Below are 27,500 nucleotides of genomic sequence, written 5' to 3'. Positions count from 1 at the left end.
ATAATAATAATAATAATAATAACCCTTTCACTACTGCACAATATTTTCCCATAATAAACTTCCAAACTTTAAGACATTTTTGTGCTACACTGTCTTAAGTACGTAATCATTTGGATTGCACAAGATCTCTCTCTCTCTCTCTCTCTCTCTCTCTCTCTCTCTCTCTCTCTCTCTCTCTCTCTCTCTCTCTCTCTCTCTCTCTCTCTCTCTCTCTCTCTCTCTCTCTCTCTCTCTCTCTCTCTCCATCTTACTTTTTCATTATTTACATTTTCTTTTATTATCATTGCACTTTTATCAAAATGCATGTTTCCACTTATTATATTATTTTATCTTTTTTTACTCTTCCATTCATTGATAACACTAATGATCACAATTTTCACTTGATTTCCATATAAGTTAACTTCCTGTACCATATTTTATATTTTTAATCATATCTTGACAAAGAACAAGGATATCTCTTTTTCTTTTTTTTTTCCAGATTCATTTTCTGCATGACTCGCCCTCCGTCAAACTTGTGGCTTTCCGCGCCGCTGACTTTGTAATGAGGCGACTAAACCAACAAGCGCGTGTACTCCTGTCCTCATTAAGTTAGGTTAGGTTCGGTTAGGTTAGGTTAGCGAGGGATGAATCACTTCACTGATATTTCACCTGCATTCACCGTTATTCACCTGTGCTATTTTTTTTTTTATGTGTGTGTGTATGTGTGTGTGTGTGTGATATTTTTTTTTTATTCATGTCTGTATTTCCATTTGTATGTATTCTCTCTCTCTCTCTCTCTCTCTCTCTCTCTCTCTCTCTCTCTCTCTCTCTCTCTCTCTCTCTCTCTCTCTCTCTCTCTCTCTCTCTCTCTCTCTCTCTCTCTCTCTCTCTCTCTCTCTCTCTCTCTCTCTGTCTCAATAATACCTCACTCACAATTCCTTCCAACCACTTATCACTAACGCTCCTCCTCCTCCTCCTCCTCCTCCTCCTCCTCCTCCTCCTCCTCCTCCTCCTCCTCCTCCTCCTCCTCCTCCTTCTCCTCCTTCTCCTCACGTAATCTTCCTAATAATCAAGTGGCAACACCCTTTCTCCTCCGCACGTCTGAACCAAACTTCCCAATCCTTTCTAGGGTCTCCTTAATCCTCTTGTCCTTCACCTTACACCCTCCTCAACACTTCAACACTCCCACACGTCTGTGTTTTGCGTCTCTCTCTCTCTCTCTCTCTCTCTCTCTCTCTCTCTCTCTCTCTCTCTCTCTCTCTCTCTCTCTCTCTCTCTCTCGCTCTCGCTCTCTGCTCCCTCGTGAAGATAAAATCAAGTGGTGTTTTCCTGACGAAGTTGCAGCACACGGAGAGGAAAGTTTTTTACAAAGTGTCCGCCGCTCGGCTCTCTCTTTCATCTCCCTTATTCCGTCATGCGGTGGTGCTCAGCTGAAGGTCCCTGGATGTAATGTATGACTAAGAGAGAATAGAGAGAGAGAGAGAGAGAGAGAGAGAGAGAGAGAGAGAGAGAGAGAGAGAGAGAGAGAGAGAGAGAGAGAGAGATTTGCATACGTTCTTCAAAGTCTCCTGCTATATTTCACTTATACATTTACGCTTTCCTCTCTCTCTCTCTCTCTCTCTCTCTCTCTCTCTCTCTCTCTCTCTCTCTCTCTCTCTCTCTCTCTCTCTCTCTCTCTCTCTCTCTCTCTCTCTCTCTCTCTCTCTCTCTCTCTCTCTCTCTCTCTCTCTCTCTCTCTCTCTCTCTCTCTCTCTCACACACACACACACACACACACACACACACACACACACACACACACACACACACACACACACACACACACACACACACACACACACACACACACACACGAGACTGACTGACAGCCTGATTGACTAACTGCCTGACTAATTGACTGAGCGACAAATCCATATCGATCTGGAATGAAAAGAATGAAAAGCGAAATAACTTGATAGGAATTGCATGGAAATTCTTGACTGAAGGAGGAAGGACAGGAGAGAAGGGGGAGAAAGAGAGGGAGACAATAATTGAAACGTGACGGAGGGAGGGACGAAGGGCATAGATGGAGGAGGGAGGGAGTGAGGTGATAAAAGGGAAAGAGAGGGGAGGAAAGACAGGAGGAGGGGAAAGTGAAGGAGGGACGAGAAATAATATCAGAAGGGGAACAGGAAACTTGGAAAAGGAGGAAAGGTGAGGAGAATAAAGAGGGAAAGACCAACACAGAAGAAGGTCAGAGAGGAAAGCAATTAGAATAAAAGTGATTTGAAGAGAATACACAAGAGAGAGAGAGAGAGAGAGAGAGAGAGAGAGAGAGAGAGAGAGAGAGAGAGAGAGAGAGAGAGAGAGAGAGAGAGAGAGAGAGAGAGAGAGAGGCTGGAGGAAGAGAATGAAATGAGAAAAGAGGACAGCAGACAACACATAAAGGAAAACAAAAGAGATAAGAAGGAGAATAATGAGAAGGCAGAAATGAAACGAGAGATGAGAAGGCAGAGAGGAGAAAGGAAAAGAGAAAATTAAATGAGAGATAAGAAAATAGAATAGACAAGAGAGAGAGAGAGAGAGAGAGAGAGAGAGAGAGAGAGAGAGAGAGAGAGAGAGATCCCAGGTTCCTCGAGTAGGTGAATATTTTAACAGGTAAGGGAGGAGAAAAGTTAGAATGCCAGGCTTTGAAAATCTTACTATTTGTGGCGGGAATCTGGTTTTCTCAGTGTCTCTCCCTTGTTGTCGCCACTCACCTCTTTTTTTTTTTCTTTCGTTCCGTGGGAGGAAGTGGAATATTTTGTGCCAAGGTGTTTTGTTCGACGTGTGTCAGTCTTTTGCGTTCCTATAGGTGTGTTTAGCCACGCATTGTGTCGGTTTACGTGGGGTTTGTATTGACGAGGGAGTGGACGGGGCTAAAGGAGTCTGTGATGCATATGTGTGTAACCCTTTGACTGCTGTTTGGTGCGTACATTCTGGAGACAACGGTGTCCCACTCATTACGCGCGACGCTCACCCTAGAAGACCCATTACTTGTGCTGTTTTCAGAAATATTACCTCCACCACCACTACTACTACTACGACTACTCAGTGAGTGAGTACGCGAGAGAGAGAGAGAGAGAGAGAGAGAGAGAGAGAGAGAGAGAGAGAGAGAGAGAGAGAGAGAGAGAGAGAATTGTTCTATCCTTTCCTCAGCTCGGGAGATAGATGTAGATAACCCCACCCCTCTCTCTCTCTCTCTCTCTCTCTCTCTCTCTCTCTCTCTCTCTCTCTCTCTCTCTCTCTCTCTCTCTCTCTCTCTCTCTCTCTCTCTCTCTTTCTCAGTCAGTCAGTCAGTCAGCGGTGGGCCAGTCCCTCGGCCCATCCCCGGCAAAGGCAGGGGCAGCGTGGGGCTTATCGTGGAGTGGCACATGAGCGAAATTTTTCCCACCGCTCCATCACGCCACGCCCCCACCCTCTGGCAGGGGAAGGGGGCCGGCACCGCGTGTGTGGCCCCTGCCTAGTCGACAGCCTGCTCCTGTGTGCCCAGGCCATGGCTCTCACCGTCCTTGCGTACCACGCCTACGGCGCGTACCACCGTGCGGCGGTCATTGTAGGCACGCCAGACAATGACCGCCGCACGGTGCCTAACCTCGGGGATTGCGCTGGGCGTGTCGCCAACCTGTTGTGTCAGGCTGGTTTTTCAAGTGCCAGCATGTTGTGTCAGGCTGGTCTTTGAAGTGCCAGCTGTTGTGTGTGTGTTGTTGCCTGTCTGTGCCAGTATGTGCTGGGAGATGTCAAGACTTCTTGTGTGTGTGGGTGTGTGTGTGTGTGTGTGTGTGTGTGTGTGTGTGTGTGTGTGTGTGTGGTGATAAAAATTCATAAAACTGGCCTATGTGTTGCAGAATAGTGTTGTGTTGCTCGGAGTTTCATTTGGTGTTGCGACAGTTTAAATGGTGTCATGGAGGCGCAGACAGACACAGTGAGAGAGTGTCCATTGTTGATATAGTTCTGGAAAAGTTTTTGAAGGGCCATTACGAGATGAGCACTGTTGAAACATTAATGCATACATTTTCAGTGACGCTCTTTTCTTAATTCACAGTTATAATTGACTTTATAATCCTACACGTCAATCAGTAAATACACTCCGAGCCTTTCAATCTCTCAACATTCGCTTATCATTCATTCTTTCCTCCATTATGTAAAAGGAAAACTTGAAACGTATTTTGGTTCATCATCGTGATTGCAAACTCTCCCTCTTGCATCAGTTCTCGGTAAGGAAAAAAAGGAAGCGTTATTATGGCTAAACTAAATTAATTTTCTACTTTAACACTTTCACTGTAATACGCAACAATTCACAGTACCAGGAGCAATGTATGAACTGTTTATGTCTTTATAAGAAAAGTCAATAAAAAATAAATAATAGACTGCAGTTTATAGCCAGTATGAAGTCTGGTGATAGCTATGGAGCGAGAAAAGGTACATGAGAGTGGTTAGTGATTGAAGAAAGGCGTGCCAGATATCGATGAAAGGGTGAACGAAATACTAATTGTGAGATCACCTGTCACACGTGGAAAGCTGACTGATGATGGGTGCATAAATATAAGGAAAAAAAGACTTAAATTCATTGCCAAAAAAAATAAATTAATTAATTAATAAATAAATTTTTCCCTTTATTTAACTTTCACTGATATTTCATTTCTGTTCCGTCTTTTTCTTCCCTCTATCCTCTTTTATTCCCCCTCTTCCCTCTCCCCTCCCTCCCTCCCCCTCCACCACCCCCAGTCACGTCGTATCTCGTAAACAGAGTATTCCTTTCACCTAAAGCTGCACAGACTACAACCTGCAGAAACACACTATTTACTGAATATCCTAGGGCACTGTACCTTCTCTCTCTCTCTCTCTCTCTCTCTCTCTCTCTCTCTCTCTCTCTCTCTCTCTCTCTCTCTCTCTCTCTCTCTCTCTCTCTCTCTCTCTCTCTCTCTCTCTCTCTCTCTCTCTCTCTCGTGTGTGTGTGTGTGTGTGTGCAGATTTGATTTTCTTTACTTTATCTTGTGATCTCTTACATTCCACGTCTTTTCTTCTTCTTCTTCTTCTTCTTCTTCTTCTTCTTCTTCTTCTTCTTCTTCTTCTTCTTCTTCTTCTTCTTCTTCTTCTTCTTCTTACTTTTTCACTCTCAATCCTTTTCTTACCCCTTTAAGTAGCCAGTATTTATTATGTGATTATGTTATATTGGATCTCTCTCTCTCTCTCTCTCTCTCTCTCTCTCTCTCTCTCTCTCTCTCTCTCTCTCTCTCTCTCTCTCTCTCTCTCTCTCTCTCTCTCTCTCTCTCTCTCTCTCTCTCTCTCTCTCTCTCTCTCTCGACCAATTGGCTCCGCTCCTGACACTCAATTCGTTTTCGTGTCTTCTCTGTTTTGTCTCGTTTCTGTTTACTTTCCGCCGCTTAGGAAAGGAACGCAGGAGGAGGAGGAGGAGGAGGAGGAGGAGGAGGAGGAGGAGGTAAAAATATAAAGACAGTGAGTGATGGGTAGCGGGTGGTTTCAAAACAGGTGGTCCTCATGCAAAACAAAGCAATTAGAGCTCATAATATAACGCAGCCGCTTCTCTGCCCTGGCGTTGTTTTCCTGTTAGGGAGGGAGGAAGAGAGAGAGAGAGAGAGAGAGAGAGAGAGAGAGAGAGAGAGAGAGAGAGAGAGAGAGGGGGTGGGGGAGGAAGAAGAAATATAGTGAGGGTGAGGGAGGAAGCGGATAGAGAGAGAGAGAGAGAGAGAGAGAGAGAGAGAGAGAGAGAGAGAGAGAGAGAGAGAGAGAGAGAGAGAGAGAGAGAGAGAGAGAGAGAGAGAGAGAGAGAGAGAGAGAGAGAGAGAGAGAGAGAGAGAGAGAGAGAGAGAGAGAGAGAGAGAGAGAGAGAGAGACTCATGTATACATACAAATATATGTTGACAAATGCTACAGACAGACATGAATAAAAAGTAGGAAAACACACGCACACACACACACACACACACACACACACACACACACACACACACACACACACACACACACACACAACAAAGGCAAAACTCGGAAGAAGAAACAGAATCTCATAACGTTAACATGATCTCTCTCTCTCTCTCTCTCTCTCTCTCTCTCTCTCTCTCTCTCTCTCTCTCTCTCTCTCTCTCTCTCTCTCTCGTCCTGGAAATGACAATGGAAAAAAAATCATGTGTAACGATGAACAATAAAAACGGAGGAAATATATATAAATAGATAAACATTAAAATTCTCTCTCTCTCTCTCTCTCTCTCTCTCTCTCTCTCTCTCTCTCTCTCTCTCTCTCTCTCTCTCTCTCTCTCTCTCTCTCTCTCTCTCTCTCTCTCTCTCTCTCTCTCTCTCTCATTAAAGACCCTTCAATCCACGTGTGTTAATTGAAGAGGTGTTTGTACTTATAGGGAGAGGTGCGAGGGTGGTGCAGGGAGTGAGAGGGTGGAGGAGATTAGTGAGAGGAGATGATTACGCTGATGGTGAGGAGATGGTGGGGAGATTGTGTTAGTGCCCCTTGGTGATGGTCGGATGATAGTGATGATAATGGTGTTGATGATATAAATAGCAATGGTAGTATGATAATAGAAAGAATAATGATAATAATAATAATAATAGTAATAATAATAACAATAGCAACATTAGCAACAACAACAACAATAACAACGATGATAATAATAATAATAGTAATAATAATGATAATGTTCAAGGTTATGAGGGAGGACTATTCACACACACACACACACACACACACACACACACACACAATGCAGACACAAAAGAGATGACGCTGTTAAAGTATAAACGAAGAGAGTTGAAGAGCACGGGTAATCATAAGCAAATGGAACAAAAGCAAGGAAACAGAAGATGAGCTCTGGTTTTCCTGTTTTCACTTCGTCATAATTAAACTTGCACGGAACAGGAAGGAAAAGAATGCGTGGGTCTGTGGGAGCAGGAAAAATAGAGTGAAAAGTTAGAGAGAGAGAGAGAGAGAGAGAGAGAGAGAGAGAGAGAGAGAGAGAGAGAGAGAGAGAGAGATTTCGTATTTACTTATTTACATCTTTACTTATTTCCATTTATCTCCATCTCTTTATATCTGCTAATTCATTTCTTACCTGTGTTTAATTACATTCAGGCATTGTTCTCGTGTTTACAGGTATTGGTGGATCTTCAAAGGCGCCCCTTGGTTCTGCCTCACCTGTCTCACGCATCAATGGTTACGTGAGTGTTAATTAATATTCACTTGTAAACCAACTGTGAGATTATGTGTGTGTGTGTGTGTGTGTGTGTGTTGTGTGATGTGTACAGGTATTTTCATTTGTTATAACAGAGGAAATGGTTTTAGGCAATTTTTATTTACTCTTATTGTATTCTGTTGTCTATGATGTAAATTTCTCTTTCAAAAACATATCATTTTTTATCATTTCCAAGCTCCGCGTTGCTTTGATTCATTGCAACACAAACTTTTTGCTTTATTTATCTATTTTTTTTTTTTTTTTTTTTTTTTACTATACAGGTAGAAATTTCACGTGCATAAATGAACAGAAAACACATAATTGCCTCGCCGCAGTAAGAGAAACTAGTTGTTGCTTGAATTTGATGCAAGAGGAAGGACGCGTCATGCAGGATGTGCTGTGTTCGTCTTTGTGCCTTTGTGTTCTTTTACTATCAGACACCAGATGAATGTGACAACCAGAGAGAGAGAGAGAGAGAGAGAGAGAGAGAGAGAGAGAGAGAGAGAGAGAGAGAGAGAGAGAGAGAGAGAGAGAGAGAGAGAGAGAATGTTGTCAGGAGGCATTATAAAAAAAAAGATACGAACAAATAATGATGAATAAACTAAAATAATTCATGAACAAATAGATAAATTACCTGACTACCGATGAACAACGATGGCTATTTATAAAAACAGGTAGATAGTAAGAGGTGGAGATAGGTAACTACATAATAAAAGTCCACGGCCATGATTATATACGTGAAAACTGATATTAGTAAAGCGTAACAGACTTAAGTGATGCAGCGAAAGGGGAGCATAACAGAGGTGCTGTTTTACCCGAACACACTGACACCTGGTGGAGGGATGACTAAACTCGGGAGACAGTGTTGCCAGAAAATGTCAGTAACTTGGCGAGACGAGGCGAGGACGGAAGGGAAGAGGAAAGTGGAAGAGAAATACTTGCCGGGTTAGGAAGGAAAACAGGAGATGTAATTTTTAAAGGGAAGGATTCATGATTAACATTGAAAATACCTCTTGTGACGCAGGCTGTTTTTACCGCACTAGGGGAGAGAGAGAGAGAGAGAGAGAGAGAGAGAGAGAGAGAGAGAGAGAGAGAGAGAGAGAGAGAGTGGTATATATAAGATAAACATGAAAGGAGGATCATTGACTTATAGAGATAATAAAAGAAAGAGAAAAAAATACTGCACGGTACAGGAAAGACTTCACAAAATAACCAATCACTAAAACATTGAGGAAAGAAACGTTTATGTAATTATTTATCTTATTTACTGTATTTTCTCGTGCATGAAATATTTGGTTGAGGGAATTGTATTAAAACTTATGAAACTAAGAAAACATTAGGAAACGTTGCAAGAGAGAGAGAGAGAGAGAGAGAGAGAGAGAGAGAGAGAGAGAGAGAGAGAGAGAGAGAGGCGAGGAAGAAAAATGTGAAAAAAGTACGAGTATGTAGTGGAATATGTAATTTATTTTATCGAACATGCTCTCTCCCCTTCCTTTCTTTGCTAACCCTCCCTCCCTCTCCTCCCCTTGCCCTTCCCCTTCCTCTCCCAACCCTTCCCCTCCTTCCCTCTGCCCCTCCGTTCCCCTTTCCCGTACTCTACACACGCCACCACAACACACAAAGGCATACGGGGGCTCAATGCTCTCTCTCTCTCTCTCTCTCTCTCTCTCTCTCTCTCTCTCTCTCTCTCTCTCTCTCTCTCTCTCTCTCTCTCTCTCTCTCTCTCTCTCTCTCTCCGGGTTGTTTTTCTTACCCTTTTTCTTTCACTTGTTTGTTTTTATACCTTTCTTTATTATCCTCTGTTATCTACGTCTTCCATTCGTTGTAATGTTTCTTTTCTTCATCTTCCTTTTATTTTATGTTTCCTGCACTTTCTTCGTTTCCTCCATGATTCTTTATTTTTCCTCTCTTCCTATTCACCTATTTCCTTTTCACACCGTCTCCTATTTCCACATCAGTCTCCCTGTCTCCCTTTTTTGTCTTTCATTTCTTTCTCCCTGTCTTTTATTCCCTATCTATAAAAATTATTTCTCTTCCTTTGCCTCCCTTTCTCTTTTTTTCGTATTTTTTATTACCCACTCTTTTTTCTCTCTTTTCCCTCTCCCCCTTTGGTATCTCTACTTACTCCTCCTCCTCCTCTTCCTCCTCCTCCTTCTTTCTCTTTCGCTTTCCTTTCCACACCTTTTATTCACCACATCTATTGCACAGCACTCTCTTCCCCCCTACTCTTGGCCACTCTATCCTTCCTTTTTGCTTCTTCTCCACCTCCACCTCCTCCACCTCCTTTTATCTCCTTTCTCTTCTTTCAACCTCCTTTCCAGACCTCTCTGCGGCTTCTCTTCACCTCTTTGCTTCTCCTCCTCCTCCTCCTCCTCCTCCTCCTCCTCCTCCTCCTCCTCCTCCTCCTCCTCCTCCTCTTCCTCTCGTCAGTCTCAGTTGTTCTGTTGTTGTCTGTTTTTATTTTTTTTTCATTTGTATTCATTTGTATTCCTCCTCCTCCTTCTCCTCCTCCTACTCCTCCTCCTCCTCCTCCTCCTCCTCCTCCTCCTCCTCCTCCTCCTCCTCCTCCTCCTCCTCCTCCTCCTCCTCTATGTCGTTTCATTCTTTTTCTTTGCTCCTCCTCCTCCTCTTCCATCTCTTTCCTTTCTTTCCCTTCGCCCTCCTTTCCAGCCATTACCTCCCTTTCCTCCACGCCAGAAGCAGAGGACGCCGCGGCAAAATAATCTCTCTTGGATAACTCACTTTAAGGTGTAATCCCCGAGTTTTGGGGAGGCTTACCTGTGCCCTAATAAAAGGTTACCTGCGTCCTTGAGGGAGAGGAGTTGGAGGGAGGGAGTGGTTCTCGGGCAGGAGTTGGGGTGTACAAGGAGTGAGGGGTATAAGGGGGTATGGGTGGAGGGTAAGGGGCGTGTCTTAAGGGACTGTTTGGGGCTTACGAGACTCAAGGGGAAGTTCTTAAGAATGTCCTTCGGGTTTTTTGGGCCCACGTTGCAACACTCCTGGGGAAAGTTATGAAAATTTGATTTAGGTTTGCGGATTTTTCTATGCCTACTTCTTCTCCTCTTTCCCTCTTTCTCTTCCTCTTTCTGCTTCTACTTCCTTTTCTCCTCCTCCTCCACCCAATCCATCTTCTCCTTCTCCTCCTCCACCCAATCTTCCTCCTCCTCCTCCTCCTCCTCCTCCTCCTCCTCCTCTCACAGGACTTATACATTTTTTTTTTTTATTTATCCATATTTTTTATTCATTTTTTATTGCTCATCTAATTTTCTTCCTCAGTTCCTTTTCTATTTTTTTTTTTATAATGGATATTTCTCACTTTTTTTTATTTGTGAACTTTTATTTCATGATCTCATTGTCTTTTCTTCTTTTCTCAGCTGTCTTTTTTCTGATTCTTGTTCATTCCACTTCTAACACTTTATTTCTCTATTTTTGTCTATTTTGATTTTAATTTCTTTGTTTTCTTTCATTTTGATTTTTATTTCCCTATTTTTCGTCTTTTTTTTTTGTTCCTTTGTTTCTTTTTTTGGGCCACCTGCTCTCCCATCCCTCCTTTCTTTTTTGACACTTTTTTCCCTATTCTTCTTTTTTTATTTTCTGGATTTTTTTTTCTTTTTTTTTTACGCTAAAGTTCCCCATTTTCTTGCCATTCAAGTGTCATTTTCGTACTTGTTTTGTTACTGTCATCAACTTGTGCACTGAAGGTAAAAATTCAGAAGAGAGAGAGAGAGAGAGAGAGAGAGAGAGAGAGAGAGAGAGAGAGAGAGAGAGAGAGAGAGAGAGAGAGAGAGAGAGAGAGAAGGAGAGGAAGAGAAAAAAAAGGCAGAAAGTCCTTGTGGCTCGGTAGGACGGAACGGCAGAGTAGTTCCGCGGAGACTTTAGGAAATGGAAGAGGCAAGATTTAGAGGGACGAATGGGCTGGAAAAAGGCTGACGATGCGCTAAGCCTTGGCCGAGATAGGCACTGAAACGGGCTGGACGAAAGGCTTTGGTTGGATTTCCCGCCGTCCATCCGCATGCACTCCTGTTTTCTTTCTTAATGGGTGACCTCACGTGCTGCGCGGCTGAGTGGAAACTGAAGTATCGGTAAACTGGCGGGCGTCCTGTCCAAACTGAGCAAGGCAGGAGGGCTTTGTGCGTAGAGGGAGGCTTGGTAGAATCTTTTTTTTTTTTTTTTCATCTCTCTCTCTCTCTCTCTCTCTCTCTCTCTCTCTCTCTCTCTCTCTCTCTCTCTCTCTCTCTCTCTCTCTCTCTCTCTCTCTCTCTCTCTCTCTCTCTCTCTCTCTCTCTCTCTCTCTCTCTCTTGTTTATCATCTTGCAGTGCTGATGAAATAGTGAGTGAGGGGACTGTTAGTTAAGGACACTGAATTAACTGCCTCGTGTCTCTTCCAAATTGAGCAAGGCAGGAGGGTTTTATTCGCAGAGAAAGACACGGTGGAATTGCATTGTTTTCTCTTGCTTATCATCTCGCAATGCTGATGTAATAGTGAGAAGTACACCGAGGTAACTGACTCGCCTCGTAGCCAAATTGAGCAAGGCAGGAGGGTTTTGTCCGTAGTACAATTCCACACTTGATGGAATTGTAGTTTTGTTGTTTGTCATCTTACATTGCTGCATGGCTAGAGCATTTTCAGGTATGCTAAATAAATTGGCGTCCTGTCTAAAATGAGCAAGGCAGAAAGCTTTTGCCCTCAGACTTGGTGGAATTGTAAGTTGTTTTGTCTACCATCTTACATTGCTTAATAGTGAGAGCGTTATCAGGTGTACTAGATGAACTGCTTGACGCTCCGTCCAAGCTGAGCCAAGCAGGAAGGTCTTGTCCTTAGCATTTATATAATTGTAAGGCGTTTTATTCATCATCTTACATTTCTGACATGATAGTGAGAGCATAGTTAAGTACACCTAATAAATTGGTATCTTGTCCAAACTAAGCAAGACAAAAGGTTTCATCAATAGACTTCTCCAATTTGAGGTAATCCTTTTGGCCCTCTTTCTTTAGGCACCGGCGCCTCACCGGGCCTTTATTACATTGTTTGCTGCTCTTGGCCAGTTCCACTCTTACATAAAAAAAGACAGAAAGATTTGGTAGAGTTTCAAGGTGCTTTGTTTATCATAGGACAATGTTGATATTAGAATTATTGTGCTGTGAAATACTCTGCATAAATTGTATAAGCTGACTAAGTTCTTGTATTCTCCTGTCATTATTATTCAAGAGTGATATATTTAAAGGGATTCTTGTCGTTTTTTTTTTATCCTATGCTCTCCTTTGCTTAACATTTAATGATTGGAACACAAGACAGTGAAAGAAGTTGAGTTGAAATGTCACATGATTGTAATTGAATGTAAGGAAAGAAAATTAAAAATGAGGTGTTTCAATCTCTCTCTCTCTCTCTCTCTCTCTCTCTCTCTCTCTCTCTCTCTCTCTCTCTCTCTCTCTCTCTCTCTCTCTCTCTCTCTCTCTCGCTCTCACACACACACACACACACACACACACACACACACACGCACGCACGCACGCACGCACGCACGCACGCACGCACGCACGCACGCGCACACACACACACAACACAACACACACAACACACACACACACACACACACACACACACACACACACACACACACACACACACACACACACACACACACACACACACACACTTCCCTTTGAAGCGGCTTCGGTTTTGGTAGACGATGTTGCTGGATCCTCCTCCTCCTCCTCCTCCTCCTCCTCCTCCTCCTCCTCCTCCTCCTCCTCCTCCTCCTCCTCCTCCTCCTCCTCCTCCTTCCTTCTCCTCCTCGTTTGGACAAGTCGGGGAAGTCTTGCGGCCTGTGTTTCCCCTCGCCGGACGCGCACTAATCCCACAATTCCCTATGCATACACATTGGCTTCTCTCTATTTGTGTAACTTTATTGCCGGGCCTCGTAGGAAAATCAGTCTGCTAGGACGGGAGGGAGGGAGGAAGGATGAGTGGATGGGGGGATGCGGGCGAAAGAGGAAGGGAAAAGGAGAGAAAGGAAGGAAGGAGAGTGAGTGAGGAATAAAGCAATTTTCTGGTGAGTGTTCTTTTTCGTCTTTTCTCATCCTTCACTTCCTTTTCTCATCAGCGCACACACACACACACACACACACACACACACACACACACACACACACACACACACAGACAGAATCAGTCATTAAAGTAAGTTGGGAAAAGAAATAAATCGGATGTAAGGTGACAATAGTAATGATAATGATGATGATGATGGTAATAATAACAACAATGATTATAATAGTTGTAAATAGTAGTAGTAGTAGTAGTAGTAGTAGTTGTTGTTGTAGTAATAGTAGTAGTATGAGTAGGAATATTTGTAGAAATGATAATAATAGCATAAAAAAAAGAAAGAAAAGAAACACGACAAACTTGAAGAAGCATTTACTCCAAAGATAAAAAATATATATCACATAAACACACATTAAAAAAAAAAAGTTACCCCGCAAGAAAAAAAATGGTGCTTACCCTCACTGCATTTGACGTCATAATGTAAATATTTTGTCGCAGTATTTTTTTCCCCAACTCATGTCGTAAACAAATTTCCGTGGCTCGGGGGTAATTTCGCTGCCTTGGTGGCGGTAAGAGGGTTAATTTATCACAGGTTGTAGCATTTTTATATAGAATGTTCCCTTTTACGCCCTGCCCTCTATGCATATTGGAGGCAAAGCGGCGAGGAAGAGGAAAGAAGAGGACAGTTAAGGGGAGAGAGAGAGGAGGAGGGGATGAGGACAAAGAACAGGAAGAGAGGAGCAAGGAAAGGAGACTAAAGAAGGCAAGAATAGGAAAGATAAGATGACAAGAAGGAGAGGATAGAGGAAGAATATGGAAAAGAGATGAGATAATAAGAAGGGGAGAGTGGAAGAATGAGAAAGAAATGAGTGAAAAGGGGCAAGGAGCAAGGAAGGATGAATAGAGGAGGAAAATATAGGAGAGAAAAGGAGGAGAAAGGTGTGAATGATGAAGGAAGATGGGAGAGGAAATAAAAGACTATTGGAAAGGAGCTGAGAAGGGGAGGGCTAGGAAAGAGAAAAGAGGATATAGGAGGATGGATGGAGGAGGAGAAGGAAGAAGAGTTGAGAGGGTAAGAGAAAGTAGAAGAAAGGAAGGGAGGAGGGAAAAGGGAGGTATGAGATCAAGGAAGGAGGAAAAGGATAAAAAATAAATAAATAAAGAGGGAAACAGAAAGAAACAGTATGATTTTGGTGATGGTGGTGGTGATAATGGTAGTAGTGGTGATCGTGGTGGTGGTGATGACAGTGGAGGTAGTAGTGTAGTGGTATTGATGAAGATAATGATGATGATGATGAAAGCAAACACACAGGTGAAGGAGAAGCAGCATTTCATTAACCTCTTCCCCCTTCCCCCTCCTCCCCTCTGTTGGCACTGCGGGGAGGGGTTACCTGAGGGAGCAGCGCCGCGAGACTGGCCTGAGGTACGCCTGCAGAAAAGTCAAGCGGAAGATGAGAAATTAAATAAAGGAAACGAGAAATATTACGTCGCTTATTATGAATTTTTAGTTGGCAGCGATTTGCATTATTTAGTTTGACTCTTATTTTTGTTCATTTACAGCAACAATTAAAGTCCTCGCGGTGTGTCAGTCGTTGCCTTCGCTCACTCACTGGTTCACTTGTCATCGTGCGTCCGAATTTTGTTATTTTCATTTGAACTTTTGATTTGTAGTTTTATACTCTCTCTCTCTCTCTCTCTCTCTCTCTCTCTCTCTCTCTCTCTCTCTCTCTCTCTCTCTCTCTCTCTCTCTCTCTCTCTCTCTCTCTCTCTCTCTCTCTCTCTCTCTCTCTCTCTCTCTCTCTCTCTCAACTGCATTATGTAATCATAATGTAGAAAAGCAAAAGACAAGCTATTGTTTTGAAAGAGGTGAAAGTCGAGGAGGCGAAGGAGAGGAACGAGAGGAGAGGAAAGGAGAGTGAAAGAGTGAGTCCTGAGAGGGGAGTGAGAGAATGAGAGTTGAAACGGAAGCAATACAAACGCTTTCATTTCATGTTCACTGATTTGGATGCAATTCTGTTTTGGGTGGAAGTGCAGTGAGGTGGGTAGTGAGGGGCAAAGAGTGCATAGTGAGGAAGGTCTGGATGTGCAAGTGAAAGGTTCAAGACTGCTTGCTGCTTACTTGCTAAGAAGGTGTAGGAATGTGTGGTGTGTTCCTGAATGGCAAGGCTGGAATGCGTCAGGTAGTGTTTGACGTGTTGGAGAAAACGAATAGTGTGAGTTGAGGAAGTTAGTGTGGCAGATAAAATTGAAGTGTTGTAGGAAAGAAAAGACGTCAGTCGAGATGTTGCAAGGAAGTGTGTGGGAAAAGTTTGCAACACTAAAAGTATTAGAGAAGAGCATAAGAGCAAATTGAGATCATGTAAGTTTAGGAAAAAGTTGGAAGACTAGAACACTGAAGACGAAAAGAAGAGTAAATTGAGGAAGTGCAAGGAAATGATTGCAAAAAATTGAGAGACTAGAAAATTAAATTAAGTATGTGTATCAAGAAAGTGCAAATTGTGACAGAGTAAGGAAGTGCTGGGAGGAGGAACGCAAGATTACAGAGCTGGCGGAATGTGGATGCAAATAAGCGTGTTGAGCGAGAGAGGGAGACAGGAGTATTAGTAGGGAGTGAAAGGGTCGATTCTGAACTGTGATAATCCTTAGTCACCTGAATCCAGTTGCTCTTTAGGGTGTAATAACGCCTCACCCTACATGACCACTGGGCGTCCCTCTGGCGACCTACAGACATCCCTACATCTCAGCTGAGTCACTTGCTCCTATGTTTTGAAATGGGACTGATCTTCCTCTTTCTGGCTGTAGAAATGGACTCCAGGACGGGACTTTACCTCCTCCTCCTCCTCCTCCTCCTCCTCCTCCTCCTCCTCCCACACGCCCAGCCCTTCAGCGTCACTCCCTCAGCAGAAGGCAGGAAGCATAAACCTCGTTAGTCAGGGATGCTGCACCTGTCTGACCCGAAATGGAGAAAAGGGAAGGAGTGTTGGACGTTAATATGGGAGCAGAATTAAACCTGTGTCACCTTTGTAGTGAGAGAGAGAGAGAGAGAGAGAGAGAGAGAGAGAGAGAGAGAGAGAGAGAGAGAGAGAGAAAGAAAATAGTCAACGTCACAGCTTAGCGCACACACACACACACACACACACACACACACAGGTATATATATGTTCACATGCCGAACTTACGACGTGGAGCATAACTTACAAGGACGACTTAGTACACCAACACAACGTCCCGACAAACTATAATCAGCTTGAGTTACGCGCCGCTGCTTACACTCCTGCACCTTGCCTCCCCTCATGCTTGCCCTCCTCTCCCCGCCTCTCCCCTCACCTCCCGCTTGTACCATCAGCTCCTAGGTCAATATCCTCCCACGAACGTTTCCCCCGCAAGATTTCTCCTCAAATAACTCTCTCGTGGTAGGTTAGGTTAGGGTCAGGTCATGTCAGGTGGGCAAAGGTTAGGTTAGGGTTAGGTCAGGCGATGAGTAGGTTATGGTAGGTTTGGTCATGTTAGGCGGTGATGTAGAGGTTAGGTTAGGTTACGTTAGGTCAGGTGTCGATAGGTTGAGTCTTGATGGATGGGTTACGTCAGGTTAGACTCCCTTCCAGCGTCCCCATACAGTGACCCTAATCCCTGTGCTTCTCTTCCTCCCTCTTAATCTCCCTTCATCACTCGCCCCATCCATTATTAACCTGATCTCTCTATATCTCTTCATCGTGTGACTTAAACGTTTATATTGTAAATCTTTCTTATATCTCCTTGTTTTTTTTTCTTTTTATAATTTTAATATGCGCCACCTCTCTTTTTTTTTATTCACATTTTATTCTTTTTCACTCCATATGGTTATTCTCTCTCTCTCCTTCTCCCTCTCTCTCTCTCTCTCTCCCTCTCCCTCTTCCCTTCAGAACGTGTGTGCCCTGTCTCCCTCACACTCCCAAACCTCCTTACTCACACATTACTGAGACCACTCCACCCTCATCTTCCTCCGCTTCTTCATCCTTCTCTTTCACTAACACAAACCTCTTCTCCTCCTCCTCCTCCTCCTCCTCCTCCTCCTCCTCCTCCTCCTCCTCCTCCTCCTCCTCCTCCCTCCTCTTACACCTGCTTTCTCCCTCCTCTCAGCTCACCTGCCTCATTACGCGCAGGTGAGGTGCAGGTGAGAGTATTCTGCCATTGAGCTGAATCTCTCTCTCTCTCTCTCTCTCTCTCTCTCTCTCTCTCTCTCTCTCTCTCTCTCTCTCTCTCTCTCTCTCTCTCTCTCTCTCTCTCTCTCTCTCTCTCTCTCTCTCTCTCTCTCTCTCTCTCTCTCTCTCTCTCTCTCTCTCTATACAGGCGCCGGGGAATTACTGGAGTGTTAAGATTATTTCCATCAGTATTTATTTTGACATTCCATACAGTTTTTCCATATTCATTTTTTTTTTTCCTTCGTCCACAGTAAGTTTGGTGCTTCGTGATTTTGTTGTGATCTTTATTTGACTTTTTCTTTTTGTTTTGATCATTTTCTTTTTTTTAAGTGTTATTGTCTTCTACCAATATTACTTTTTTTTCCTTTTAGTGTTTTCTGTTGTTTATATAATTGCCCTTAGCTTGTTTTATTATTATTATTATTATTATTATTATTATTATTATTATTATTATTATTATTATTATTATTATTATTATTATTTGTTTACGTGAATTTAGTTTGTTTCCTTCCTTCCTCTTGTTTCCTGGAGGGGAATTCCCGAGCCTGCCTCTCCTCTCACCTCCCTTCCGAGCCTCCTCCATCCCCTTATGGCGCAACACACACACACACACACACACACACACACACACACACACACACACACACACACACACACACACACACACACACACACACACACACACACACACACACACACACACACACACACACACACACACACACACACACACACACACACACACAACTTCCCTTAGTTTTTGCTCTATCGTTCTTGTATCTGCTGTTTCTCTCTCTCTCTCTCTCTCTCTCTCTCTCTCTCTCTCTCTCTCTCTCTCTCTCTCTCTCTCTCTCTCTCTCTCTCTCTCTCTCTCTCTCTCTCTCTCTCTCTCTCTCTCTCACCTCCTTTACTTCCTTTCTTCTTGTTTTCCTCTTTCTTTTCCTCTTCCTTCGCTTCTTCAGTTGCTTCTTATTCCGCTCGCCTTCCTTGCTCTTCTTTCATGTAGGTATGACTTATGATCTTATTGCGCCTCTTCTTCCTTCTCTCCTTCCCTCCTTCCTTCCTCCCTTCCTTTTATGTTTCAGTACAAAATATTCATTGCATTTCTTTCTGATTATTTTGTTTTGTTATTTTTTTCTTCCCGTTCTTTTTTCTGTCTTATGTTTCCTTATTTTCCTCTTTTTCTTTCTTTTATTACCTTTCCTGTCCTTTCGCCTCCTTTCCTTTCCTTTTCTTTCCTTTCCTTTCCTTTCCTTTCCTTATCTTACCTTTCCTTTCCTTTTCTTTCCTTTCCTTTCCTTTCTTTTCCTTTCCTTTCCCTTCCTTCCTACCTTCTTTCCTCCCTCCCTCCCTCCCTCCCTCCCTCCCTCTCTTCAGTCCTTCCTTCCCGCCACCTTCCCTTTTTCCTCCTTGTTTCCATAATTCTTTTCTACCTTCCTCCCTCCCAACCTACCATTTCTTTTTCCCTCCCTCCTGCCTCCTTTATCTCCTTCCTCTCTTCCGTCTTTACATTCTTCCTTCCTTTCTTCCTTCCTTCAGTCAATCTTCCCTTTCTTTTCTTCCTTTCTTCTCTTAAATATACACTCTTACTACATATCTTCCTTACTTTCCCTCCCTCCCTCCCTCCCTCCCTCCTACCCACCCTTCTCTTCTCTAAGGAAAAGGTGTAGCCGTTTAAATCACCCGGAGAAATAGCCTTGGTGGAGAGGGGGAAGGGTAGGCGAGGTGGCGAGAGAGCGACGTTATGAAGCCAAAGAAGCGAAATTATTGCGTACCCGAACTTATTCTTAGTGTCCCCTTGAGAGTTGCAAACGTGAGCTGCATTGCCGATAAGGGCGTGCAGAAAACGGGGAGAAGGGAAGCTGGGGGAAAATTTTGAAGCACACCCAGTATTTGTCTTGGCCTAAGGTATTGAGGGATTAAGAGAGAGAGAGAGAGAGAGAGAGAGAGAGAGAGAGAGAGAGAGAGAGAGAGAGAGAGAGAGAGAGAGAGAGAGAGAGAGATGGGCTAAAGGATAGAGATACATAGATAGACAGACATAAATTCAGAGAGAGAGGCAGAGAAAGAGAGAGAGAAGACGAGGTGTGGCAAGAACGTACCTGCTCAAATCTAAACGCATAACAAGAAAGAAAAAAACAAAATAGGAAGGAAATCAGGAAGAAGAGAGACTGTGAACGTGTTGGAACCAAACTGAGAAGGAAAGAAGGAAAGAAGGAAGGAAGGAAGAGGTGCAGTAAGATCATATGTCATAGCTACACGAAAAAAGGGAAAGGAAGACGAGCGGAATAAGAAATAACTAAAGAAGCGAAGGAAGAGGAAAAGAAAGAGGAGAGGTGAACAAGAAGAAGAGATAAAAGGAAGTGAGAGAGAACTTTTGAAGAGAGAGAGAGAGAGAGAGAGAGAGAGAGAGAGAGAGAGAGAGAGTTGGGAGGGGAGAACGTGTTAGCAAGGTATAGGAAGAACAGGAAAGAAAAAAAAGCGACGTAAAAAAGTCTACACGAGGAAAACAAGACTAGAAGAGGGAGAAGGGGAGAGAGAAAATGTAAATAGAGACGAGAAACAAAACAGGAGGATGCCGAAAACAAAATAAGGAAGTAGAGATAAGGGAAAGGAGAGTTGAACTGGAAGATAGAAAAGAAGAGGGAGACGATTAAACAAACAAGAGTTATTGACCTGATAAATAACAGGAGGGATAGATAATATGAATAAATACGATGTTTAAAGAAAGGAGAGAAAGACAAGTGAGATAGAAGGGAAAAAATAGAGAGAGAAAATATTATATATAGTAAAAGCAATACGTTGAAGGAAACGAGAGAATAAGAAAGGAAGAAATGGAAGGAAAGATAATATGAAAAAGAGTAATACATTGTGGGATGAAAGGAGAGAAAGGGAGGAGTGTTTGAGGTGGATGGAGGGAGGAAGGGAAGGCGCACAGATCTTTATCATGGGAAAAGAAGAGACTGGAGGAAGTTTCTGCGTGTATGTTGGAAATATGTAAACTTCGACAGGAGGAGAAGGAGGAGGAGGAGGAGGAGGAGGAGGAGGAGGAGGAGGAGGAGGAAGTATGGCTTTCCAATACTAAGAATGATAGCATCTCCTTTCTCCTCTCCTCCCCTCTCCCCTCTTCTCTCCTCCTCTCCCTCTTTCCCTCACTCACCCTTCCATCCCTTCACTCTTTCCGTCACCCTTCCTCTCTTTTCTTTCCTCCCTTCGGTCTCTCTCCCTCGGGATAAAGGGGAGAAAAAGGAAAAAGTAGGAGACGAAACAAGTGTCACGCCCCCTGTGTGTTCCTCACCTGTGTGTGTGTGTGTGTGTGTGTGTGTGTGTGTGTGTGTGTGTGTGTGTGTGTGTGTGTGTGGGTGTGTTTGAATGAGAGCGTCTTCAAAGATATGCAATTAATTAACGTTAAAAATAGAAGCGGAGAGAGAGAGAGAGAGAGAGAGAGAGAGAGAGAGAGAGAGAGAGAGAGAGAGAGAGAGAGAGAGAGAGAGATGTACAAACGGACTTGAATGACTCCACATTCACAACATTTCTGCACAAATTCTTCTGTACAAAAATACTTCCTTGCAATACCTGTCTATCTCGGCTTAGCTTCCTTTTTCTCCCTCCCTCCCTCCCTCCCCCTTCCCTCACTTCCGTCCCTCACTCCTTTTTTCATTACTCAGTTCCTCCCCTTCACTAGTCCTTCCCTCCTTTTTATCCTTCCCGTCACATATCATCGTATCAACTCGCTCTCCATACAACACTGAGTTTCAAAGAACATACGTACTTACATATATGCATATCTATATATACATAAATTAATAAATATAGTGAAGACCTGGAAAAGAAATACAAAAAACGTTCTTTATCTCCAATAACTGCCATTTATTGATATATATATATATATATATATATATATATATATATATATATATATATATATATATATATATATATATATATATATATATATATGTACTCAAATATTTGATTCATGCCAATCCTCCCAAGTGATAAATATTAAAAAGGAAGGGGAAGCAAATATATTCAAACAAAAACGTTCTTTTATCTCAAAAAAAGTGTCGCGTTCATTGATATATATACTCAAATTTCAGATTCACTCCAATCCTCCTAACTGATGAATATTAAAAAGAAAAAAACTTGTAGCAATAAACTTGGTGAGATATAACAAAGATATAACAAAGTAAAAATAGATATCACTGTAAGGTGAATGTACAAAATAGAGGCGATTAAGTCATGACGCTATGAAAAGGGTGACTTTCAGGTGCTCAGGCGGTGGACAGAAGCAACGTTGTCTCTTTTACTTCGCTTCACAGGAGCTGTAATACTCGTAGGGTCTCCTGCCTCGTGTTATTTCCTGTGGTATTTTGGTCCTCAGGGGAGAAATAACGACTCGTTAAGGATGTAATTTGTGTCTCCAGAAGCTGGATATGTTGCTCCTTTGTTTGTCTTTGTTTGGCGAGACGTGTTTGTGTTGTAACGCTGTGTGTGTGTGTGTGTGTGTGTGTGTGTGTGTGTGTGTGTGTGTGTGTGTGTGTGTGTGTGTGTGTGTGTGTGTGTGTGTGTGTGTGTGCCGTAACCCTCCTGCAATGCACACACAGTATGTTTCACTATATACACACATACATATTAGATAACAACGAACATTAACACACACACACACACACACACACACACACACACACACACACACACACACACACACACACACACACACACACAGAGAGAGAGAGAGAGAGAGAGAGAGAGAGAGAGAGAGAGAGAGAGAGAGAGAGAGAGAGAGAGAACAGCCGGACTTCAAATCACCAACAAAAAGAGAGCAAGAAAGAAAACACAAAAACTCTCTCTAGGTCACACTATAAATAAATGGCAAGACAGTCCAAGCCACGAGCCAATTAACACTCGCCCTTAGTACAGCCAACCACAAGCCTCAAAATAACCACCATCTTATTTCAGGGACTCTACGGTATATGAACCCCACGTTTTATTTATTTATTCATTCACTCGTTCAGTCATTCATTCATTCACTTATCTATGTATCATTTTAGTAGGTCACCAGCTGAAAATTTTATTATCTGTTTATTAATTATTGACTCATACTACTAACCTGTGTGGAAGTCCCCACTGCCCTCTCTCTCTCTCTCTCTCTCTCTCTCTCTCTCTCTCTCTCTCTCTCTCTCTCTCTCTCTCTCTCTCTCTCTCTCTCTCTCTCTCTCTCTCTCTCTCTCTCTCTCTCTCTCTCTCTCTCTCTCTCTCTCTCTCTCTCTCTCTCTCTCTCTCTCTCTCTCTCGTATTTCCCTATTTCTGTTTATACAATATTCATTTCGTTTCACAGTACCTTCATGCATTTTTCAGTAGTAGTAGTAGTAGTAGTAGTAGTAGTAGTAGCAGTAGTAGTAGTAGTAGTAGTAGTAGTAGCAGTAGTAGTAGTAGTAGTAATAATAGTAGCAGCAGCAGCAGTAGCGGCAGCAGCAGCAGTAACAACAACAACAACAGTAGTAGTAGTAGTAGTAGTAGTAGTAGTAGTAGTAGTAGTAGTAGTAGTAGTAGTAGTAGTAGTCGTGTGTGGTAAAAGCAACGTAAAAAAGCTCAAGAGCGGACTGAGAGAGAGAGAGAGAGAGAGAGAGAGAGAGAGAGAGAGAGAGAGAGAGAGAGAGAGAGAGAGAGAAGAGCAAAGGGGCGTATATTGTGGACAGAGATAATTCATGTAACGTAATGAGAGTAGTAACCCGAGCAACCCTTACCGGCAATAAACACCTGTGTGTGTGTGTGTGTGTGTGTGTGTGTGTGTGTGTGTGTGTGTGTGTGTGTGTGTGTGTGCTAGATGAGGGCGCAGGTGAGACTTGAAGAAGGTAATTGTATTAGAGAGAGAGAGAGAGAGAGAGAGAGAGAGAGAGAGAGAGAGAGAGAGAGAGAGAGAGAGAGAGAGAGAGAGGTAAGGAGTAGCATCCCAGGAAAGGAAAACACATAACTAGCGTAAAATGCAGGTGTTTTTCCCTCCAGGTAACAGAGTATGGTAATTATGTGTAACTTCTCACGCTCTTTCTTTTATTTCACCTGTTATTTTTCTTTCTTTTTATATATCTTTCACTTTTGTCATCGTTTCTCTTTTTTAATTTTTTTTCTTTTTAGTTTATTTTTTTGTTCCATATATCTTCTTTTGTTATATTCATTTTTCATTTTCTTCAACGCCTATTTCTTAATTCTCTACATTTTTTTTTCATCAATTTGACTTTTCGTTTTCATTTTATACATTTCTTTTCTCTATGTAAGATATGATATGCTTCCTATTAATTCTTCCTTTCTTTTTTTAATACAAGAGTTGATGTACAGTAAAATCCCTCTCATCCGGCATTCGAGTATCCGGCAGCTTCAAGTATCCGGCACATTTTTCCCCGAGCCTTAAAATCAATAAAAAATCAATGTGTACTCATAAAATCGATTAAAATTCCCGCGCGAGGCATACTTTGTCCCCTCGCCACCAGAGCGCACTGCTTCGCGCCACCCGCGGCCCATTGCACTGTGTTTACTCAGTGACTCAGTCACGCGTGTGCACTGTTTATCGCCTGACGCCTTCATCATGCCTAAAGTTGTAGAAAAGAGGAAGCGTGTTGTGCTTACACTTAAGCAGCTGATCAGATCAGCTGCTGATTAAGATCAGCTGATCTTTGTTATGGTAAGATGCGTGAGTGTAGGGTGGTGATTGTGGATATAATTTCACTTCTATTCAAGTATCCGGCAACTTCTGGTATCCAGCATGTCGGCGGTCTAGTTGATGCCGGATAAGAGGGATTTTACTGTATTTCCTATTAATTCTTCCAGTGCTTTTCTATGGATATAAATGTAATGTTCACCCTTTCTTTTCTTTTCTTTCTCTTTATTATTATTTTTTTTTTGTGTGTGTGTGTGTGTGTATGTGTATGTATGTGTGCTGAAGTCTTGTGTATTTACCTTTCTTTCACATATTATTTTAACATCGGCTATGTCACTTTTTTTATTTATTTATTTTTTATTATTTTTTGGGTGTTGTATATATATAACCCTTTTTTCATTCAGTGGGGAGAGAGGGGAAGGTAAATCGTGTTAGCCTCCCCTTTGCAAACACGTAACTGAAGGTGTTAGCACATTTTTCTAGAACGCTTATCTCATTCTCGTCCATTACATCATTCTCGCAGAGACCTTGTGTGTAGAGGCTGAACGGAATCTCTCTCTCTCTCTCTCTCTCTCTCTCTCTCTCTCTCTCTCTCTCTCTCTCTCTCTCTCTCTCTCTCTCTCTCTCTCTCTCTCTCTCTCTCTCTCTCTCTCTCTCTCTCTCTCTCTCTCGCTCTCTCAATTTACGTAACAAATTCTGCAAACCTCAATATTAGTGCAAATTCGTTACGCTCTCTCTCTCTCTCTCTCTCTCTCTCTCTCTCTCTCTCTCTCTCTCTCTCTCTCTCTCTCTCTCTCTCTCTCTCTCTCTCTCTCTCTCTCTCTCTCTCTCTCTCTCTCTCTCTCTCTCTCTCTCTCTCTCTCTCTCTCTCAATTACCCCTCTTCAGCTACGTAACAAATTCTGCGAAACTCAAAATTAGTGCAGGTTTATGGCATCTCTCACTCTCTCTCTCTCTCTCTCTCTCTCTCTCTCTCTCTCTCTCTCTCTCTCTCTCTCTCTCTCTCTCTCTCTCTCTCTCTCTCTCTCTCTCTCTCTCTCTCTCTCTCTCTCTCTCTCTCTCTCACTGCTAATTTTCTCCTTCACCTACGCCTTGGAGTTATTATCTATCTTCATTTATCTTTTATCGTCACTCTATTTTTCTTTTACTCCTCGTCAGGTTGTGTTCCGAGGCTCACTCTTACCTAACTTTTTATCACCAAACTCACGAAGGCGGCGCTGCTTTTGGCTCCTCCTGCCTCCTCACGTTTATATTTTTCCTCTCTTCCTTTCCTTTACGTATCCTTCTTCTCTTTTCTCCAATCTTTTATCGCCTTTTTCTGTTTCTTTCTTCCTCTTCGTTATCTTGTCACATTGTTTCTTCCTCCTACATTTTCTAATTGATGTTCACCTTCTAGCTCCTCGTTACATATAGTTCTGCATTCTCTCTCTCTCTCTCTCTCTCTCTCTCTCTCTCTCTCTCTCTCTCTCTCTCTCTCTCTCTCTCTCTCTCTCTCTCTCTCTCTCTCTCTCTCTCTCTCTCTCTCTCTCTCTCTCTCTCTCTCTCTCTCTCTCTCTCTCTCTCTCTCTCTCTCTCTCTCTCTCTCTCTCTCTCTCTCTCTCTCTCTCTCTCTCTCTCTTGTGGCAGGTTAATTTTGTCATATCTAAGCCACATAACTATTTAAGATATTAGTACAGAAATACTTAAGTTGTAGATGGTTATGAGGATATTTGTGTGGCAGTGATTGAGTTAATAATGATTTCATTCTCCGGCCGCCGTCCTTCCCCTACTCCCCTCGCTCCCTCCAATTCTCGCTCACAGTGGTGCTGAGTATTAGTGCCGGTCCCAAAAGAGATGTCAAGAGAATCATCGAAAATTGAAGGATCAGTGTCTTGAAACATGCCTAGTTGAAATACAGTAATTTTTTTTAAACTTATGTACTAGTGCATGCTCAGTGTACTACGAGTAATACAAATAATAGCAAAACTGAGTACGTCATCTTTAATATTAACATGTTTAATATAATAACAACAGTACAGACCCTTACTCTTAACATAGCATAAGTAATATAACAACAACAGTACAATCTCTTACTATTAACATGAGTAATACAGACAATAACAACAATAATACAGCTGGCGTAATCATAACAGTACAAGCTCTTAGTGATTGCAAGAGAAATAGAAATAATAACAACAATATAGCTGCCGTAGTGTCAGCATGAGTAATATAACAATAAAAATAATAGTAACACAGCTTTCGTAACCATGACACCAGTCCAGCCCCCTCAGAGTTCACATCAGAAATACAGATAGACATGACACAGCTGGGGTAATCACAGCACCACAGCCCCTCAGTGTTACGTGTAGCTGCAGCGCGGGCCAATGGGGAGGCAGCTTAAAATTCGACCGGAAAATGTCATAAAAATTCTTGCCCTAAGCTGCGGCGAGTTTTTGTCGAGGCGCACGTGTAAAATGGCACGAGGGGAATGTTGTGCTGGAATTATTTACGAATTTTCGCTCTGGATGGCGGGGGAGTTTGTGTGTTGGGGGGCCTTTCTCTTGCTTATCATGTTTTTGTTTTTTTTTCTGTCTCTGTATTATTTTATTCGTCCTTATTTCTACATTTTTATTTTTCTGATCATAGTAGATTTCGATTTATACCTTAATATCACATACGGTTTCTCTCTCTCTCTCTCTCTCTCTCTCTCTCTCTCTCTCTCTCTCTCTCTCTCTCTCTCTCTCTCTCTCTCTCTCTCTCTCTCTCTCTCTCTCTCTCTCTCTCTCTCTCCGGTGTTGACAGCCATTATCTCTGCAATTTCCCTGGATATTACAACTTTTCCTTGTTTACTGAATTTCTGCATAATTGTCCCACACTTGCTGAGGCTCACACTGGGGGACCATTCTTTGTCCCTGCTAATTAGATCCTGGCAATGAGATTATAAGGGGAGGAGACAGCAAGAGGAGTAATGTGGATTTCCGTACAAGACTCACTAAGGGAAGACATAAAGGAAGGTGTTGCAAAGGGTATGACCGGCGTGATTCAGGTATAATCCGAGGTGTTTGTATCCAGCGTTAGACAGACAGGCAAACTATAGATAAAGAGATAGACGGACATGCAAAGTAACAAAGATACAAACACACAACAAAAGTACAAACAGACATGCAAACTAACAAACAAAGAAAGAGACAAACACACACACACACACACAGAGAGAGAGAGAGAGAGAGAGAGAGAGAGAGAGAGAGAGAGAGAGAGAGAGAGAGAGAGATTCCTAAAACAGTGGTAGATGACTGGAATAGACTCAGTACTCAGGGTGTCAGTGCAGAGTCCACAAGGAGGTTTTGAAGAGGATCAGATCAACGTATGGACCGGAGTGACAGATGGATATGAATACATGGATGTTTGTATACACGTGTAGGTCTGCTGGCTTATTGCACCTTC

At 42.7% G+C, this 27,500-nt stretch overlaps 1 long non-coding RNA gene across 1 annotated transcript in view; it reads left to right on the top strand.

Moving 5' to 3' along the window:
- The window catches only part of LOC135090883 (uncharacterized), a 133,754-nt gene extending 126,568 nt beyond the window's left edge, over positions 1-7,186 (top strand). The window contains exon 3 of the long non-coding RNA XR_010262158.1: positions 7,121-7,186. This is a non-coding gene — a long non-coding RNA (uncharacterized LOC135090883). The remainder of the gene's footprint in view (positions 1-7,120) is intronic.
- Positions 7,187-27,500: the final 20,314 nt, after the last annotated feature.

This window comes from Scylla paramamosain, chromosome 36 (assembly GCF_035594125.1).
Source record: "Scylla paramamosain isolate STU-SP2022 chromosome 36, ASM3559412v1, whole genome shotgun sequence".
Classification (NCBI taxonomy): Eukaryota; Metazoa; Arthropoda; class Malacostraca; order Decapoda; family Portunidae; genus Scylla; species Scylla paramamosain.
Note: the sequence above shows the minus strand (reverse complement) of the source record. Positions and strands in the feature narration are given on the sequence as shown.